This window comes from Vulpes vulpes, chromosome 2 (assembly GCF_048418805.1).
Source record: "Vulpes vulpes isolate BD-2025 chromosome 2, VulVul3, whole genome shotgun sequence".
Lineage (NCBI taxonomy): Eukaryota > Metazoa > Chordata > Mammalia > Carnivora > Canidae > Vulpes > Vulpes vulpes.
In genome coordinates, this window is record NC_132781.1 from 43,858,287 (window position 1) to 43,876,929 (window position 18,643).

Genomic DNA, 18,643 nt, shown 5'->3' on the forward strand with positions numbered 1-18,643 from the left:
TTTTATTTATTTATTCATAAGAGACACAAAGAGAGAGAGAGAGAGGCAGAGACACATTCAGAGGGAGGAGAAGCAGGCTCCATGCAGGGAGCCGGATGCAGGACTCTATGCTGGGAATCCAGAATCAGGCCCTAAACCAAAGGCAGATGCTCCCCTGCTGAGCCACCCAGGCATCCCAGTAGGATAAGACTCTTAAAGCAGTGCTTCTCAAACTATTTTTTTGTGAAGAACCTGTTTGTTAGGTTTTTTCCAAATGAACGGCGGAGAAATAAAAAACGGCAGAGCCAGGCAGTAGGTTCGAGAGTGCTTTAATGGGGCGCGCTCCAGGGCGAGGGCCAGGTTCTGTGACTCCGAGAGGTGGCCGGAGTCAGGGAAGTCGCACTGTTGGGGAGTGTGGGGTTTTTAAAGCCTTTTTGGTTCCAGGTCTGAATCTGGGTGGATCCCTTGCCAAATTAGGCAAGGGAACACCATGTCCCTAGGTGATTGGCTGGGGGTGGGGATAGTAGACGATGGAGGGTGGTCCCTGGCTGGAAAGTCCTGGATGGAAAGTTTCGGTTTCCCGTCTAGGCTTCGATTTACTGGAGATGATGGGGTGGTCCTGGCTGCTTTGGCGGGAAGATCAGCCATTTTGACCCAATTTGAGATGTCCGCCATTTTGGGTGCCCCTGTCTCTCAACCAGCCCAACACTGTTGGTGTTGATGGTGATGCTTTTAATTGCTAATCCACTGTGGACTGACACTCAATGAAAAATGCACATACAAGATACAATCCACATTTTAAGAAAGATTTATTTATCTGAGAGAGAGACAGAGAAAGCACAAGCAGGGGGAGGCGCAAAAAGAGAGGAAGAGGGAGGACTTGATGGAGGACTTTGTGTTATGCTGCTATGAACTTTGACCTGAGTTGGGGAGAGGATGGCAGAGACTTAAAAAGAAAAAAAAAAAAGAGAGGAAGCAGACTTCCCTGGGACTGGGGACCCTGACTTGGGGCTCAGCGCCAGAACCCTGAGATCATGTCCTGAGTAGAAGTCAGATGCTCAATTGACTGAGCCACCTAGGCAATCTACATGTTTTATTATCAGATTCAAATCTGATTTATTATCAGTTACTTTCTCAAATTGTTATAAAACTTTCTGGATACTATTCTCAGTTTCTGTATCTTTCTTGTCACAGACTAGTACCAGCCTGTAGAACACATCTTGCATGGCACTGCATTTCACAATGTACAACTTGTCTCTAAATCTCTTTCCCATTCTTAATAATGAGTTGCTTAAGATTGTTTTTGCTTACTCTCTTTGCTAGTGGCTTCTTATAGAAAAGAATTGTTGGGAATAGAAGCTTACCACAATTTATTATGCTGCCTCTTAAAACATGATAAGTTGATATCTACAAGTATTTCTAAGTATGGTGTTTGGAAGGATACAAGTATGTCATGATACCAAATGGATTTGCAAAAATAGATACAAACTTTATTGGAATACATTTATTTATGAACTTTATATTAGTTTGTATCCTTATGTTCCATAACAGATTTACGGAAGCTTACAAGATTAGATAAAATGCAACAAAGGAACATAGATTAAAAGTAGGATTAAAAAAAAAAAAAAAGAAGGAAAGGATACTAAATGAAGCTGGAAACAAAGCCCAAATTTCATACTCTAATGACCTAAATATTTATTATGGGTCATCTACAAGTTTGAATCTAAGCTTCCTAGCAGTGAACATGAGTAGGGAAACATAACTCTGCTCTATTGACAATGTTTGTGAGATAAATATAAACTGGGTTAAGAAGTACAAATATTGGGGCACCTGAGTGGCTCAGTTGGTTAAGTGTCTGCCTTCAGCTCAGGTCATGATCCTAGGGTCCTGGGATCAATCCCCATGTCCAGCTTTCTGGCTCAGAGGAAGTCTGCTTCTCCTGCTTCCTCTCCCTCTGCCCCTCTCCCCCCACTCATGTTCTCTCTTTCTGTGTATCTGCCTGTTTCTCTCTCTCTCTCTCTCTCTGTGAATGTAATAAATAAATAAATAAATAAATAAATAAATAAATAAATAAATCTTTTAAAAAATAAATTAAAAAAATAGATTTTATTTACTTATTCATGAGAGACACAGAGACAGAGAGAGAGGCAAGGACACAGACAGAGGGAGAAGCAGGCTCCATGCAGGGAGCCCGACGTGGGACTCGATCCTGGGTCTCCAGGATCACGCCCTGGGTGGAAGGCGGCGCCATACTGCCAAGCCACCAAGGCTGCCCAATAAAATCTTTAAAAAAATAAATAAAAAATAAAAAAACATTAAAAAGTACAAAAATTGAACTACTCTTGCAGCCCAGGAATAAATCCCATTTGAGTGGTGAATAATTCTTTAAAGGTACTGTTGGATTTATTCAATTTGCTAGTATTTAATTGAAAATTTTTGCATCCATGATCATCAGAGATATTGTCCTGTAGTTCTCTTTTTTAGGTGGAGTGGTTTTTCTGTTTTTTTTTTTTTAAGTTCTCCACTTTTAGGTGGAGTTCTCTTTTTTAGGTGGAGTGGTTTTTCTGGTTTTGGTTTCAGGGTAATGCTGGGCTCAGAATGAAATTGGAAAATTTCCTTCCATTTCTTTTTTTTTTTTTAAGTTGCATAATGTTAAATCTAAAGCAATTACTAGGAAAAAAGAGATAGAGCTAATAAATCAATGTGGAGATAAATGGAATATTAAAATGTAATAGAAAGAAGGCAGGAAAAGAAGCAAAATCAAAGAACAAATGGAACAAATAGCAAATTTGTATATTTAAAGCTAACCATAATGCTAATTATGTTAAATGTATATGGTCTAAATAGTCCAGTCAAAAGGCAGAGATTGTTGAGTTGAACAAAAATGCAAGAACCAGGTGAGAGCTTGGGACAGTGGTGGAGTAGGAGGACCATGAGCTCATCCCATCCCACGTTTGCAACTAGGTATCATCCACATCCAAGCCAATAAACCAGAGATGCTCTGAAGACTGGCAGAGCAAACTCCACAATTAAATATAGAGAAGAAGCTACATCTGAAAGGTTAGGAAGGTCAGAAAGGTGGAGTGAGGCTGCTGGGAGGTGGGAGGGAGCTGCACACAGGGAGAAGGAGAGAAATGGGCCCTCACACCAGAGGGGATGTGAGCAGAGGGAGCTCACACAGGGAAGATTAATCCCCATAATATTTGACTTTAAAAACCAGAGGGACTGAATTCTGTGATTTTGTAAAACTAGTGGGTCTTGGAGCCTGGAGCTTTAAAAGTCAACTGTCTCAGCACCTGGCAAGGATGAGTGATAGCTGGGCTTTGACCCTTAAAGAGACAGCAGCCTGCTTGAAGAGCCAACATAAAAATGGCAGTTTACACGATACCAGGGCAAACAGGAGATAGATCTATTCATACTGATTTTGGAACATGTTGGGAAACTTCTTTGAAAATGAGGAAGTTGGCAGGCACTATTTTCCTCCTCTGCCTCCCCAGCATAAACACAGAGCCATGTGGAAGGCAGTGCTGCACAGATGCTGGTAGCCTAAGACCAGGGCTCAGCGCAAATTTTGTTAAAGCTGTGCATGCCCTGCCCAGCCACGGGTACACAGCTGCCACCAAGTGCCCCCAGCCACTATCACCCACTGAGTTCAACCATTGCCACAAGCCACACCCAGCCTCACATCCCCAGCTGCCCCATCATGCAGCCCCAAGCCACTGTAATACTTTGGGGGATCTGGCTCAGGACTAGTGGCCTAGTGGAAATTTTGCTAACATAACTGCCCTGCTCTCAATTTCCCTGACAGGTACACCCCCTCAGAGTTGATCTGCATGGGTCCCACTAACAACACAGAGAACAAGCACAGCCCACAACAGGCAAAGTGTCAGTGCAGATGACTGCACTGAAAGGAAAAATGACTCAGACACAACAGCAGGGCATAAGCAACACACATAGGATACTGTCCTGAAATGCCAGGTTATGGTAAACAGGGGATACTATGCTGCAAGACACTCTAGGACCACCTCTTCATAAAGTCACTACTTTCAAAAGCAGAGGACATAACTGGCTTCCTTAAAATACAGAAACAGACACAGAGGGGAGACAAAATGAGAAGACAGAGAAATTTATCCCAAATAAATACAGGACAGGACTACAGCCAGAGATGAAACAGATGTAATAATATACCTGATGGAGAAATTAAAGCAATGATCATAATGATACTCGCTAGTTTTGAGAAAAGAGTAGAAGAGTGAATGAGACCCTTAACACAGAGATAAGAAATAACAGCAGATAAAGGGCTCAATAAATGAAATAAGAAACATGCTTAATGGAATGAATTGCAGGATGGGAAAAGCAGAGGAATGAATTAGTGACCTGGAAGACAGAGAGTAATGGAAAGTAATCAAGCTGGACAGAAGAGGAAAAAAAAATTACACAAAATGATACTAGACTTAGGGAACTCATAACACAAAACATTCGTATTATGAGTCCCAGAAGATGAAGAGAGAGAAAAAGGGACAGAAAATTTATTTGAAGAAATGATACCTGAAAATTTCCCTCATCTGGGAAAGGAAACAGATATCCAGATCCATGAGGCACAGAGAACTCCCTTCAAAATCAACAAAGCAGACCCATACCAAGACATATTGTAATTAAATTTGCAAAATATAGTGATAAAGAAAAAAATCTTAAAAGTAGCAAGACAAAAGTAGTAACTTACAAGGGAAAACCCATAAGGCTAACAGGAGATTTTTCAACAGATATTTTACAAGCCAGAAGGGAGTGGCATGATTATTCAAAGTGCTAAGTGGGCAGGCAGCTGGGGTGGCTCAGCAGTTTAGTGTTGCCTTCGTTGCAGGGCCTGATCCTGGAGACCTGGGATCAAGCCCCTTTTCAGGCTCCCTGCATGGAGCCTGCTTCTCCCCACTCTGCCTCTCTCACCTCTCTCTCTCTCTCTCTCTCTCTCTCTCATGAATAAATAAATAAAATATTTTTTTAAAAAGTGCTAAATGGGAAAAATATACAGCCAAGAATACTCTATCCAGGGGTGCCTGAGTGACTCAGTTGGTTAAGCATCTGCCTTAAGCTCAGGTCATGATCCTAGGGTCCTGGGATCTAGCCCCACATTGGGCTCCCTGATCAACAGGGAACCTGCTTCTTCCTCTCCCTCCCTCCTTTGCCCCCACTCATGCTTTCTCTCTCTCTCTCTCTCAAATAAACAAAATCATTAAAAAAACACAAACTCTGTAATAAGAGACAAAGAAGGACACTATATAATAATAAAGGGGACAACCCAACAAGAAGATATAACAATTGTAAATATTTATATACCTAACATAGGAGCACCCAAATACACAAAACAGTTAATAACAAACATAAAGGAACTAACTGATAATAATATAATAATAATAGGGATTTTATAACCCCACTTACATCAATAGGTAGATCATTTAAACGGAAAGTCAACAAGGAAACAATGACTTTGAATCACACCCTAGAACAGATGGATTTTACAGATATATTCAGAACATTCCATCCTAAAACAGCAAAATACACATTCTTTTCAAGTGTACATGGAACATTCTCTAGAATAGATCATGTATTAGCCCACGAAACTAGCCTCAACATTTCAAGAAGATCAAAGTCATACTATGCATCTTTTCTGACCACAGTGCTATGAAACTAAAAATCAACCACAAGAAAAAATCTGGAAAGACTACAAATATATGGAGGTTAAATAACATGTTACTAAACAATTAATGGGTCAGCCAGGAAATAAAAGAAGAAACAAAAAATTTCATGGAAACAAATGAAAATGAAAACACAATAGTCCAAAACCTTTGGGATGCAGTAAAAATTATTCTAAGAGGGAAGTTTATAGCAATACAAGCCTATCTCAAGAAGCAAGAAAAATCTCAAACAACCTAACCTTTCATGTAAAGGAGCTAGGAGGAGAATAAACAAAACCTAAAACTAGAAGGAAGGAAATAATAAAGATTAGAGCAGAAATAACTGATATAAAAACTAAAAAAACAAAAAAACAAAAAACAAACAAACAAAAAAAAACCATGCTCCATAAAACCAGGAGCTAGTTCTTGGAAAAAAATCAATAAAATTTATAAACTTTTCAATTTTACTTGAAACATTCACCAAAATGATCATATGATACACCACGAAAGTTGTCTCAATAAATTTAAAAGAATTGAAATCATATAGTATATGTTCTTTGACTAGAGCAGAATCAAATTAGAAATCAGTAACAGGAAGATAGCTGAGAAATACCCAAATATTTAGGAATTAAATAATGCTTCAAAATAACCAATGGACAAAAAATAAATTACAAGAGAAATTAGGAAATATTTTCAACTCAGTGATAATTAAACACAATATGTTAACATTAGAGCTGTAGAGCTAAAGTGTCCTTAGAAATTTATAGAGTACTTTCATAAGAAAATAAGAGAGGTCCAAGTATCAGTGATCTAAGCTTCCATCTCAAAAAGCTAGAAAAGAAAAGCAAAACTAAATAAATGAAAAGTAGAAAGAAAGAGATGATAAAGTAAGGGACAGAAATAAATGAAATAGAAAACAAAGAATAGTGAAAATCAATCAAAACAAAAGCTGGTTCTTTGAAAATATTAATATAATTGATAAATCTCTAGGTAGACTGATCAAAGAAAAAAGAGAAGATACAAATAACTGATATCAGGAAAGAAAAAGGGGACACCACCGTAGAGCCTGAAAACATTAAGAGAACAATGAGGGAACATTATGAACAATTTTTGCCAGTAAGTTTGCAGCTTAGATTAAATGGATAAGTTCACCAAAAGACATAAATTACCAAGTCTGACTCAAGAGGAAATGGAAAACCTGGATGCTCTTGCACTATAAAGAAATTAATTAATGCCATTAAAAACCTTTCCACAAAACTCTAGGTCCATATGGCCTCACTGATGAATTCTATCAAATGTTCCAGGAAGAAGTAATTCCAAACCTGTGCAGTCTTTCAAAAATAGAAGAGAGAACACATCCTACTCATTTTATATGACCAGGATTAATCTTATATCAAAACCAGACAAAATGATTCCAAGACAGAAAACTATAGACTAATATCCCCCATGAGCAAGATATAAAAATCTTTGATTTAATTATAGCAAATTAGTTCAGCAACATATTAAAAAGGAAATATATCAGGATCAAGTGGAATTTAACCCAGAGATGCAAAGTTGGTTTAAAACTCAAAATTCGATCAAGTCAATTCACCACATTAAGAAACTAAAAAAAAAAAAAAAAAAAAAAAAAAAAAAGAAGAAGAAGAAGAAGAAGAAAAGAAAGAAAAAAAAGAAAAGATGTATGATCATCTGGCAAAATTCAACACCTATTCAAAATTTAAAAAACAGGGATCCCTGGGTGGCGCAGCGGTTTGGCGCCTGCCTTTGGCCCAGGGCGCGATCCTGGAGACTCGGGATCAAATCCCATGTCAGGCTCCTGATGCATGGAGCCTGCTTCTCCCTCTGCCTATGTCTCTGCCTCTCTCTCTCTCTCTCTCTCTCACTGTGTGCCTATCATAAATAAATAAAATTAAATTAAAAAAACAAAATTTAAAAAACAGAAACAAAAAAATTTCAGCAAATAGAAATAGAATTTCTACAACCTCATAAAGAGCATCTCTGAGAAACCTGCAGTTAGGGCAGTATGGGTGGCTCAGCGGTTTAGTGCCACCTTTGGTGCAGGGCCTGATCCTGGGGTCCCGGGATTGAGTCCTGCATCAGGCTCCATGTGTCTCTGCCTCTCTCTCTCTCTCTCTCTCTCTCTCTCTCTCTCTCTCTCTCTCTCTCTCTGTGTCTCTCATGAATAAATAAATAAAATCTTAAGAAAAAAAGAAAAACCTGCAGTTATACTTCATGGTGAAATTTTTAATGATTTCCTCCTTATGTCTGGGACTAGGCAAAGATGTCCACTTTTATTTAACATTGTGCTAGGGATCCCTGGGTGGCGCAGCGGTTTGGCGCCTGCCTTTGGCCCAGGGCGCGATCCTAGAGACCCGGGATCGAATCCCACATCAGGCTCCCGGTGCATGGAGCCTGCTTCTCCCTCTGCCTGTGTCTCTGCCTCTCTCTCTCTCTCTGTGACTATCATAAATAAATAAATAAATAAACATTGTGCTAGAAGTAGTAGCCAGTGAAATAAGGCATAAAAAGAAAAAGAAAACTTTGTTTATTCGGGAATTTCATGATCTTCTATGTATAAAATCCTAAGGAATATTTTTTTTAAAGATTTTATTTATTTATTTATTTATTTATTTATTTGTTTGTTTGTTTGTTTGTTTGTTTATTTATTTATGAGAGAGACAGACAGAGAGAGTGCATGAGCAGGGTTAGGGGTAGAGGAAGAAGGAGAAGCAGACTCCCCACCTAGTATGGAGCCCCATCTGCGGCCTGATCCCAGGACATTGAGCTCATGACCTATGTCAAAGGCAGATGCTTAAGCAACTGAGCCACCCAGGCACCCCAATCCTAAGGAATCTTTCAAAATAAAAATTGAGGGCATCCCGGGTGGCTCAGCAGTTTAGTGCCGCCTTCAGTCCGAGGCATGATCCTGGAGACCCGGGACTGAGTCCCATGTCAGGCTCCCTGCGTGGAGCCTGCTTCTCCCTGTACCTGTGTCTCTGCCTCTCTCTTTGTGTCTCTCATGAATAAATAATAAAATCTTAATAAATAAATACATAAATAAAAATAAAAATTGAATTCACTAGAACATATATATGATTTAGTAAGGCTTCAAGACATATAGTCAATACACAAAGATCAATTGTATTTCTATATATTAGCAATGAACAATTGGAAAATGAAATTTTAAAATGCCATTGGCATTAACATAACACACATGAAATACTTAGAGATACATTGAACAAAGTACATGCAATATCTATAGACTAAAAACTAAAAAACACTACTGAGGGAAATAGAAAAAAAAACCTAAACAGAGAGAGCATTTCTCAATTCTCTCAAAGGCCGTATTCATGAATCAAAAGACTAAATACTGTTAGTTCCCAAAATGACCTATACATTTAATACAATTCCAACCCAAATTTCACTTGGAATCTAAGTGGCGTTTATTTATTAAAATTGACAGAACTAATTTTAAAATTTATATGGAACTTCAAAGGATGCAGGATAGCCAAAATAATTTTGAAAAAGAACAAAATTGGAGTATTTACACTACCTGATTTAAGGATTTGATATACATCTACAGAAAACAAGACAGCACAGTATTGGTATAAAGATAGACAAAAAGATTAATGGAACCAAATAGAGTCAGACATAAAACCACATGGGCACAGGCAATTGTTTTCAACAAAGAGTGGTGCCTAGAATAATCTTTTGAAAACATGTGCTAGAAAAACTGACTACCAATTCTAGGGGGAAATAATTGTACCTCAAACTTTACCTCACACCATACATAAAAATAAGCTTGAAATAAGCTTTAGACTTAAATGTTTAAGGTAAAAATCACAAATTTCTAGAAGAAAGCATGAAACTTAAAAGAAAATTTGATAAAATGGACTACACCCAATTTAAAAATTCCATTTTTTGAAAGATACTATTAAATAAATGAAAAGAGGGACACCTGGGTGGCTCAGTTGGTTAAGCATCCAAGTCTTGACTTCAGCTCAGGTCATAATCTCAGAGTTGTGAGATTGAGCCCCATGTCAAGCTCTGGGCTCAGTGTGAAATCTTGAGACTCTCCCTCTCCCTCTCCCTCTGCCACTCTCCCTGCTTGTGTCTTCTTTCTAAAATCAAGAAATAAATCTTTTTAAAAAATGAAAAGGAAGCTATAGACTGGGAGAAAATATTTGCAATACATTTAATGACAAAAAATTTGCGTCCAGAATCCATAAAGGACTCCTATAACTTAATGAAACAATTCAATTAAAAATGCCTATGCCTTTTCATGTCAGAAAAGAAAATATATGTATGTTGAATACATGGAAATATGTTCATTGTCATTAGTCATCAAAGAAATGCAAATTAAAACCACAATGAGATAAAAATTATACTCACTAAAGTAGCTAAAGTTAAAAAGACTGACAATACCAGTACAATATCCATTCATGATTAAAAACCCTCAACAAAGAAGATTTAGAGGGAACATACTTCAATATAGGCCATATATGAAAAACCCACAGCTAATATACTATTCAAACTAAAAGCTTTTCTCCTGAGATCAGGAAAAAGACAAGGATGTCCACTCTTACCACTTTTATTCAACATAGTATTGGAAGTCCTAGCCACAGCAATCAGACAATTAACAGAAATAAAAGGAATCCAAATCAGTAGGCAAGAAGCAAAACTTTCACTATTTGCAGATGACATGCTACTTTCTATAGAAAATCCTAAATAACACACCAAAAAGCTACTAGAACCGATGAATGAATTCAGTAAGGTCTACAAAATCAATATACTGAAATCCATTGCATTTCTGTTCGCTAACAATGAAGTAGCAGAAGGTGAAATTAAGAAAACAATCCCACTTACAATTGCACCAAAAATAACAAAATACCTAGGAATAAACTTACCAAGGACATGAAAAATCTGTGCTCTGAAAGCTTATAAAACACTGATGAAAGAAATTGAAGATGACACAAACAAATGGGAAGATATTTCATGCTCAAGGACTGGAAAAACCAATATTGTTAAAATGTCTATACAACCCAAAATAATCTACAGATTTAATGCAATCCTTATCAAAATACTAACAGTATTTTTCACAGAATTGGAACAAATAATCTTAAAATTGGTATGGAACCCTAATAGGCTCCAAAAGTGAAAGCAAACTTGAAAAAGAAGAACAAAACTGGAGGTATCACAGTCCCAGATTTTAAGATACAACACAAAGCTGTATTAATCAAAACAGAATGATACTGGCACAAAAATAGGCACACAGATTAATGGAATAGAATAGAAACTCTAGAAATAAACTCTCATTGATATGGTCAATTAATTTTCAACAAAGCAGGCAAGAATATACAGTGGAGAAAAGATAACTGCTTTAACAAGTGGTACTGGGAAAACTAGACAGCTACATGCAAAACAAAACAAAACAAAACAAAACAAAAACACCCCAAAAACAAAACTGGACCACTTTCTTACACTATACACAAAAATAAACTCAAAATGGATTAAAGACCTAAATGTGAGACTTGAAACCGTAAAAATCCTAGAAGAGAGCACAGGCAGTGATTTCTCTGACATCAGTCATAACAACATTTTTCTAGAAATATTTTCTGAGGGAAGGGAAAACAAAAACAAAAACTATTGGCACTACATCAAAATAAATTTTTCTGAACAACAAAGAAAACAATTCATGAAACTATAAGACAGCCTACTGAGTGGGAGAAGATATTTGCAAATTACATATCCAACAAAGGGTTAATATCCAAAATATATAAAGAACTTCTAAAACTCAACACCTCCAAAACCAAATAATTCAATTAAAAATTGGCAAAAGACATTGAGAGTCATTTCTCTAAAGAAGACATTCAGATGGCCAACAGACACATGAAAAAATGCTTAACATCACTCATCACTCATCATCAGAGAAATGCAAATCAAAACTCAATGCAGTATTACTTCATACCTTTCAGAATGGCTAAAGTAAAAAATACAAGAAACAAATGTTAGCAAGGATGTGGAGAAAAAGGAACCCTTGTGCACTGTTGCTGAGAATGCAAACTGGAGCAGCCACTGAGAGAAACAACATGGAGGTTCCTCAAAAAATTAAAATAGGAGCAGCCCAGGTGATCGCCGCCTTCGGCCCAGGGTGTGATCCTGGAGACCCGGGATCGAGTCCCATGTTGGGCTCCCTGCATGGAGTCTGCTTCTCCCTCTGCCTTGTGCCCCCCTCTCTCTCTGTGTCTCTCATGAATAAATAAATAAAATCTTTTTAAAAAATTAAAATAGAATTACCATATGATCCAGTAATTCCACTACTGGGTATTTACCCAAAGAATACAAAAACACTAATTCAAAAAAATATATGTACCCCTATGCTTATTGCAGCATTATTTATAATAGCCAAATTATGGAGAGAAGCCCAAGTACCCATCGATAGATGAATGGATAAAGAATGTATACACACACACACACACACACACACACACACACACACACACACAGTGGAATATTATTCAGCCATTAAAAGGAATGAAATCTTACCAATTGCAACAGCATAGTTGGATCTAGAGAGTTCAATACTAAGTGAAGTAAGTCTGTCAGAGGAAGACAAATACCATATGGTCTCACTCATATGTAGAGTTTAAGAAACAAAACAAATGAATAAAGAAAAAAAGAGACAAAACAAAAAACAGAATTTTATCTATAGAGATAAGATGATTACCAGGGAGGAGGTATAGATGGAAGAGATTAAGGATCACTAATGATAAGCACTGGGTAATGTATAGAATTGCTGAATTATTCTGTTGTACACCTGAAACTAATATAGCACTATGTTAACTATATTGAAATTAAAAAAAAAAAAAAGACTGACAGTGCCAAGTATTGGCAAAGATATGGAACAACTAGAATTTTCATACACTGCTCATAGGAATGGAATAACCACTTTAGAAAACATTTTGGCAGTTTCCTAAAAAGTTAAACATATACCTACCATATGATCCAGCAGCCAGCAATACCACTTCCAAATATTTACCAAGAAGAAATGAAATAAAATTAGAAAATTGAAATATATGTATATACAAATTCTTGTATGTGAATGCTCTTACCAGTCTAAATCACAACTCCAAACTAGAAATAACCCAAGTGTCCATCAACTTGTAGATAAACTAAACACTTTGTAGTATATCTATACAGTGGAATATTACTCAGCAATAGAAGGAAATGAACTACTGATAATAACATTGATGAATCTAAAAAATATTATACTAAATGAAAGGAGGCAGACAAAAATACATACTACATAATTTCATTTACATGACAATCTAGAAAAAGGAAAAGTAATCTATAGCAGTAGAAAGCAGAAAGATAGTTTTCTGGGGCCATGAATAGAGGGGACTGGTTACAAAGGGGCACAAGGGAACTTCTTGATTTAATGAAAAAAATCTATGTCTTCATTGTGGTAGTAGTTACATGCATGTATATATTGTCACAACTCTTTGAATTCTACACTTAAAATTGGCTCATTTTATTAGATGTAAATTATACCTCACTTGGGTCAATAAAAAACAAGAATGGGGACACCTGGGTGGCTCAGCGGTTGAGCGTCTGCCTTCAGCTCAGGGCATGATCCCTGGGGTCTGGGGATCACTTCTCACATTGGGCTCTCTGCGGGGAGCCTGCTTCTCCCTCTGCCTGTGTCTATGCCTCTCTCTGTGTCCCTCATGAATAAATAAAATCTTTAAAAACAAAACAATAAGAATGTTCATAGCATTATTTATAAAATCAAAAACTAAAAAGAATACAAATGTATATCAACAATGGAAAGATAAATAAAATAAATAATATAATAAAGAAATAATATAATAATATAAATAAAAACTTATTTAAAGTTTTTATATATTAATGCACTACAATATTATGTAGCGATGAAAAATAAATTACAGACAAATGAAACATGAATAACATTCACAGATATAATGTTGAACAAGAAAATGTACAAAAGGGCATATACTATATAATTTCATCTACATTAAATTTAAAAATAGGAAAACTTTTGTTACCTTTGGAGAAATTATTGTCTAAGAGAAACCATGAAGGACCCTTGGGGAAATGATGAAAATGTTCTATCTCTTTACCTGAGTGGTATTTATACAGAGTATAGACAGGGAAACATTCATTGAGCTAAACACTTGGGATATGCACACCCTGTTAGTTTCTTTTTTAAGTATGCTCCCGCCCAGCATGGAGCCCAACTCAGGCTTGAACTCATGACCCTAAGATCAAGACCACCTTTTACATATTTATTATCCCTCAATGAAAAAGTTTTTAAAATTAGCACTGTGGTTGTTTAGGATGCACTGCCCTTATAGGAAGGGCGGTAAGAGAACAAATGGCTGCTGCATTAAACCACAATTAAAAAGTATTGACTACAAGGACTGTCAGTGGATGGGCTTCCTTTCACTGCATTTGAGAAGTTGTAGAAAGTAAAAACAAGCTCAGGGCTTTAAATTCTCAGCGCAAGTTGCAGTCAGAAAACCAGAAAATTTTCATGATGACTTTGAAGGAATATCTGTTTCTTGTAGATTCAGTGCAGATGTGGATGAAAAATCAGCCCCAAATTTAATGTGACAAGATTAAAATGTAAATTGAATTCATACAGTTGCCAAGTCTCTTATGTGAAAGTTAGCATGCTCCTTGGAAAATAGAGGAACCCCAAGACTTGGAATGTTTACATTTGGATGGAAACTAAGACTTGAGCTACAAATCTCTCTAAGCCTCCCTTGGCAGCAGAAGCAATCTCTTCTCTTCTATTTGAGAATATTAGCCTTTATTTCCTTAGAGTCCCTATAATAACTTCACTTAAGGTAATTAGCTTGCAGGGGTGTGTCTATTTTCCTTAAGGTCCCCCTATTTAGCATTCATTGCCTTTAGACCCAAAATTGGAGTCAGATCTCATCATGTCTCATCAGGACTAGTCAAATCTGTACTGAGAGGTGATTGTTGGTACTCCAAGAAAATAGCAAGTTTTTGCTCATTCATCACAGCAAAAATCTGGAGGATATGTGTAGGGATTGATTATAAAACCTTTAGGCTAAGAAGGATTGGATCAAACTTGTCAATATTGTTATACTAGAAGATTTAATTAGCAGTAATATTCTGAGTATCTGAGAATGGTTTTAACAGTTCCCTTGACAGGTAAACTGAAACCTTGACCCAAATATGGCCTACATTCAATGAGATTGCGATGCTAGAATCTTCTTGGCATACTATAGAGGAAGAAATCCAAAGGCTTATAAGATTGTTAAAGTTGATTCTCTTATGTATCCTGCCTACTATGCACCTTTACCATATCCTCCCAGAGGGCCCAGATGACACTTTCTTAAGAAATACATTAATGAGGGGAGTATTAGCATCTCTGAAAATCTCTTTGGCAACTGTCTTCTGTAGACTGAAAATGATGGTAGTAAATATTGCCATTGAAATTATGGGAAACCAGAGTAATAGAAGACATGGTATTTAACTGCCAGATACAAGGTCTACTGGTGAAAGTCAGTGCTTATAGATAACACAGATAAACGGTATTTTGACCTAATGCCTAAGGTCAAAGTTCATATTATAATGAGCTCATTTTGCTTAGGGCTCACACTACATTATTTACCTACTTACTGATTGTATAATTGGAAATACAACAACGAACAGCAAGAATTAAAGTGGTTATCTGAAAATTTTGACCCACATGGCTTTTCTCTGATAATCATGGTTTCCCCAGAGATTAAATAGATAGGATGTCTACTAAATTATTTTTAGAGTTATTTATAGAAAAGCTCTAACTATGGGGCCAGAAATGTGAATTGAGACACCTCAATGGAAAATCTTGGCTTCTTATCTAGTTTCTAGACTTAAGCCAATTTACACATACAGAATCCTTTGATTCAGAATAGGAAGCTGGCTCTCTTGAGGAAGAATCCTATAAGACCACCTCAAGCATGTACAGTAGATCTTATTCCAGGAGTTCCTCAAAAGATCTGTAGCCATTTACTAGGGTGAAGTTCATTGGAAAAAGGGCAATATCCAAGATTTTCTGAAATTACCGGACACTGACTTCAAGTTAATATTAATCCCTAGGATCTCAAAATGCCCCAGTGGACCATTGGTTAAAATTAGAGTTTATCAATAAAATTGTTTGGAAAATTTAAAAAAATTAAAAAAATAAAATTAGAGTTTATGGATGTCAGGTAATAAATGCTATTTTGGCACCCCAATTAACCTGTGTATTTAGCTATGTTTATTTCTGGTTCCTGAATGTATAATTGGAATAGACATACTCAGCAACTAGCAGCATCCTCACAAATTGGGGGCTGAAGGCTATCATGGTAGGAAGGAACAAATAAAAACTTGTGAACTTTCTCTGCCAGAATGGTAAAAATCAGTCAGTCAATCAATCAAAAGGAAAAACAAAACAATTCTACAGAAATTAGATATAAAAATATATGAATGATGTGAAGGATTCAGAAGAAGTAACCCTATTACATTCTTGTCTAATTCTTCTGTTTTGCTTATACAGAAGATATTTTTTTAAAAAGATTTTATTATTATTTGGACAAAGAGAGAGAGCACAAGCTGAGGGAGCAGCAGCAGAGAGAGAGGATGAGGGAGTGGCAGGCCCCTGGTGGAGCAGGGAGCCTGATGCAGAGCTTGATCCCAGGATCCCCAGGACACCGGGGAAGGCAGATGGCAGAAGGCAGATGCTCAACCAACCCGACCACCAGACACCACTGCAGAAGATAAATCTTAAAGAATGTTTGTAGGTTATTGTGACTCCATTTGCAGTTGTTATTCACCATGTGGAATCTTTATTAAATCAAATTGACATAGCCTCCTCATTTACAACTATTGGTTTGTCAAGTACTATTTTCTTCAGAGCAATTTACAAGACAAACAGAAATTTGACTTCACCTGTCAACACTGTACTTTTACTGCCCTACCATAGCACTAAGGCAGGCTTCTTTCTCTCTATTATAATCTAGTATGCAGACATTTCACAGAAATGTCAGATCTACTACCTCAATTATTTCCATCATGGTGATTGGACCTGCTGAGCATAAAGTAGCATTAGATGCCTCAGCATAGCCCATATGTGTCAGAGGGTCAAAGATAAAAACCACATAAAATCAGGGTTTACTACCTTAATAAAAGTTTTAGTGGTTCAATAGTCTGAAGCATGATAGAATATCTCAAATATGAGGCAAATGTGCCACCTGCCACAAAGAAAGAGTCACAATGTTTATTGGACCTTTTTACAGCTTAGGAACAACTTATACTTTCATGTGCTGCTCTTATACACTAATTGAGCTGTCAGCTGCTAGAGTAAGTTCCAGAGCTTTGTAGAAAGAAAGACTTTGTGAGATCTGTAGGGCTGCAGCACAAAAAACCTTCTTTACCTTATACCTTATCACCTAGACGATCCTACGGTATTTGAAGTGTATGGGGCAAATTGGAATGTTATAGCAAGTTGCATTAGAAGAATTACAGAGTAGATTCCTTGAGTTTGGGAAAAAATCATGCCCTCTACTAATGTTAACTATTCTCCCTTGAGAAACAGCTCCTGTGTATGATTATACTGTGATAAAACCATTCACTTATTACCTGTGTAATTTTCTGTATGTATGTTGTATTTTTTAAAAAGATTTACTTTTTAAAAACTCTACGGAGGTGAAGGTCCAAAAGTAATTACAAAAAGAACAAATTGGGGAAGATTTCTCTGGTTTTTAAAAATAAAGCTATATTAAGAGAATATTGGGCCTGGAATCAGATTTATGGGTATGTGAGACTTTAGTGTATACCATAGGTAGCATAGGTGAGAGGGGCACCTAGGTGGCTCAGTGGTTGAGCCTTTGGCTCAGGTCATGATCCTGGGGTCCTGGCCCACATCAGGCTCCCCACAGGGAGCCTTCATTTCCCTATGCCTCATCTCTGCATCTGTGTGTCTCTCATGAATAAATAAATAAAATCTTAAAACAAAACAAATAAATCAGTGAGAAGAGACTAATCAATAAATGCTAAGTTGGTTGGGATCCCTGGGTGGTGCAGCGGTTTAGCGCCTGCCTTTGGCCCAGGGCGTGATCCTGGAGACCCGGGATTGAATCCCACGTTGGGCTCCCGGTGCATGGAGCCTGCTTCTCCCTCTGCCTGTGTCTCTGCCTCTCTCTCTCTCTCTCTCTCTGTGACTATCATAAATAAATTTAAAAAAAGAAAATAAATAAATGCTAAGTTGGGATAATTGGGAAAAAATTAAAATTAGACTTGAGCCTCAATAATGAGCAAAAATAAGTCCTGTGTTATCAAAAACGTGGATGTGGAAAACAAAACTGTAAAAGTTTTAGTAGCACCCATAGAACACAGAGCATGTCTTTTGACCTTAGTATAGGTAATATTTCTTAATGAATACCTGTGATAAACACAAACCATGTAAGAAATAGTCAACACATTTGGCTACCTCAAAATTAAAAAACATTAGTATGCCTAAACTTACCAAAAGTTAAATTTAAAAATAAGTGATTAAACTGGGAAAGGATATTTGCTATATCGATAACAGAATAATCATTATCACAAATTTATGAATTATTAAGAAATAGACAACTATTCCCAACTGAAGAAAGGACATAAAAAAGCCTTCCATAGGTGAGGAAACCCAAATACAGATAAACATATGAAAATATATTTAATTTCACTACTAGTTAAGGAAATGCAAATTAAAATAACTAGATACCATTTTTATCCATCAGATTGGAAAAGAATTATGAATTCAAACAATATCAAGTATTGTCATGATATGGAGAAATAATATTCTCATTCAGCAATGGTGAGAAGTAAATTGGTATAGGTATTTTGTGGAGCAACTTGACAATATCCACTATAGCTGAAAATGTTGATAGTGTACAATCTATTAATTAACACTTTTAATTACTTACCCTAGGGAAATGTTT

General features: G+C 36.7%; 1 protein-coding gene across 2 annotated transcripts in view; it reads left to right on the forward strand.

The window, feature by feature from the left end:
* The window catches only part of EFCAB5 (EF-hand calcium binding domain 5), a 170,979-nt gene that overhangs the window by 92,938 nt on the left and 59,398 nt on the right, over positions 1-18,643 (forward strand). The gene's annotated exons all lie outside the window — the stretch shown is intronic.